Genomic DNA, 3278 nt, shown 5'->3' with positions numbered 1-3278 from the left:
TATTTGTTTAAGGGTACACCCTATTCCTTTAGTATGTTGAGGACATCCTCCTTCATTGAGTTTGTTTAGGGTATTCCCCTTCATTGAGTTTATTTAGGGCATCCTCTTTCTTGGAGTGTTATTAGGGTATTCCCATTCCTTTATTATTATTATTATTTTTAGAACATTCTTGTTCATTGGGCTCTCAAACTACCTTGATTTACTTTAGTTCCTCATCTTTCCTTGAGTTTCTTAGGTCATCCATCTATATGGAGATTTTTAATTCATTCCCATTCCTAGAGTTTGTTTAGGCCAACCAACCTCCTTCAATTCCTTGAGGGCATACCCTTTCCTAGGAATTACTTAGCAGACTCCCGCTTCCTTTAGTGTAGTAGGGCATCCCTATCCAGCAGTTTATTTAGCGTAACTCTATTTGTTGATGTATTTTTAGCACAACCACTTTTGTTGGGATTGGCCATTGTCCTTAGTAGAGTTTGTTTGTGGCATGCCCTTTCTATAAGTCTTATTAGTGAATCCGTCACACCCCAAATTTTTTGTTATTCTTCAAACTAAACAATTGATACTCAAATATAGTATAAGTGCTGTCAAAAAATTAAATGTTGAGTTCTTGCTTTATTTTGTGCAAAAAGAGAATATGCAAAACTTGTTATAAAGAGTACATCCTATATTAAACTTTATAACTTGTAGTTAACAAAATATATTTCGTTTCTTAAAATAAACTTATACTATGTTAATTTACATATACCAAAACCTCATTGTTCACTACGCTACCCCTTACTACAAGTGTACCTGACAAGTACATATATTAGATCATTCCTACAAAGAGATTCAGAATTTAATACAAAGGCAAAGCCTCAAAAGACTTTCAATTGAGCAAACAACATCGAATCACAGTAAAGCATTGCTCAAGGATTATTTCCTGCGTAGGTCTTCTGACCTGCATCTAAAGGCGGAAGGGATAGGGTGAGTTCACAACTTAGTAGGAAAGTTTATAACAATCCAAAGCATACCCTTATAAACCTTGAATTAAATGTTTAAAAGCATGGATGATAAACATTTTACGACTCTTAACAAATGTGTAATCATGACAAACATGTATGCATGTGTTTGCTACTTTGATCCTTGCTTTTCTCCATCCATCCTTTCACAACTGATAAACTGTTGACTCCCAACAATCTACACATCAAATATCCCAAGGGCAAGTCATAAGATACTTGATCAATATAATAATGACTATTCTGGGACATCACCCAAGGGCAAGTCATATCCCGTGTCTTTTGGGACTCATACCCAAGGGCAGGACCAACCCCGTGTCTTTAGGGACTAAAACCCAGGGGGAGGACCAACCCCATACACCCACATTGGAGTGTCTTCCTCGAGGGCTTTAAGGACTTTCACCCAAGGACCCACGATCCCACATAAACAATATATCAAAAGATAATGCCTATAGCACCAAATAGACACTTCCCACCAACCAATTCAATGAATTTAATCCGTGATTATTCCATTTCCTTCTTGCTATGCAACCATACCATAGATTATTTCCACAACACAGAACCATGTATCTCCACACCAATCTGCGTTCCAATCTCAATGTAACATTTCAACACGATAAACCAAGATGCAATGACACATTAAAACATTTAATGAAATCATAGAAATGACATGAAATTTCAAATAAATGTTTTAAGGAAAGAAATCAGATACACTATGGGATTGCATAAAATTCCCTACCTTACACTGACTTCCTTTTTGTGTTTCTTCTAACTAGGCGATCTTTGCCTATTACGAGGGACTGAAATGAAACAGCATCATTTAGATTTCCTAACCATGAAAATTTATACAGTTTATTGCTACAAATTTTTAATTCTCACATTCTCTAATCTATATACCTATAGGTTTTGTAATCAAATTTGAATTGAATTAAACAATATTTACAATGCATATTAATTTCCCTAATTACTTATCAAGCACTAAACGAAGATTTATGCTTATCTTACCATTAAGAAAACACTTAAGTTAAAATATTTTAATCCTTAATAAATTGTGATTTTTAATTAAAACATGTTTATACCATTAGGAACCAAAATAAACGAAAACTACAAAATTAAACAACTTGCTTACCTGAAATCTACACTCTCTCTCTAACCCAAGTTGCTGCAGATGAAATGGTGGAAAACGAGTTGCACCCTTATAAAGGGGTCTCCATGAAACCAAGCATGAGGTGACAGCCCACATGGCTGCCACCGATCCACCTAAGTAGTAGGTGGCATTCCACTAACTCCAATTTCCCAATTTTGCACTTTAGTCCTCCAATTTATAAAAAATAAAACCCATAATTTCCCATTAGTCCTTTAGGTTTTCATAACCCTAATCAACCCCTAAGAACCTAATAAACATGATTAAGTCATTAACTAATCCCACTTAACCTTAATCAAAGTTTAATTCATAATTAAACAAGATTAGCACTAAACTAGTTTTCACATCTGATTAAGCATGCTTAATGTTAAGTACAAAGATAATCATTATTGCCTATTTAATTCATTAGTACTAGGTGTTATAGAATCCCCATTCTTAATGTTCATTTACGACATTTTTCTTCCATTGGTTTTTTAATGGCATCCCTTACTCGAATTTACTTAGAGCATTTTGCTACCTTCACTTTGTTTAGATAATTCCCTTCATTAAGTTTATTAAGGGCATTGTTTAGGCCATCCCACTTCCTTAAGTTTGTTAAGGGTACCCCTTGTCCTTCACCCCATAATCAAGACGTCATCCCAAGTTCTATCTAAACATAATCATTTGTTCCCGAGATTGCTCATCATTGGAATGCCATTCATAGTTCTATTTATTTTCATTCTTAGTTTGTAATTTCACATCATATAGATGCCATCCTAGGTTTTATCTATATCCAATTTGAGTTAATTTTTTGTCCGATCGTTAGCATACAATCTTAGGTTCTACATAAGTTTAGTTGGTTGTTTGTTACGTTTCTCATCATTGTAATGTCATCCTAGTTTCTATAAAGGTTTGTTCTTAGTCCCTTTGGGTTCCAAACAATTCGATGGAGTGCTAGGTTCGGCCTATGTTCATTGTTCATTCGTTTGGTTTCCCTCCATAGTGAATTATTGAAGCTTATTCATATGTTCATTTTTTTTCTCATCATTAGAACACCATCCCATGAATTTGTGTAAGGGTACACCTTATTCCTTTAGTATGTTGAGGACATCCTCCTTCCTTGAGTTGTTTTTAGGCATCCCCTTCCTTGAGTTTTTTTA

Source organism: Vitis riparia, unplaced genomic scaffold (genome assembly GCF_004353265.1).
Source record: "Vitis riparia cultivar Riparia Gloire de Montpellier isolate 1030 unplaced genomic scaffold, EGFV_Vit.rip_1.0 scaffold647_pilon_pilon, whole genome shotgun sequence".
Classification (NCBI taxonomy): domain Eukaryota; kingdom Viridiplantae; phylum Streptophyta; class Magnoliopsida; order Vitales; family Vitaceae; genus Vitis; species Vitis riparia.
The sequence above is the reverse complement of the archived record's forward strand: the minus strand, read 5'-3'. Positions refer to the sequence as shown.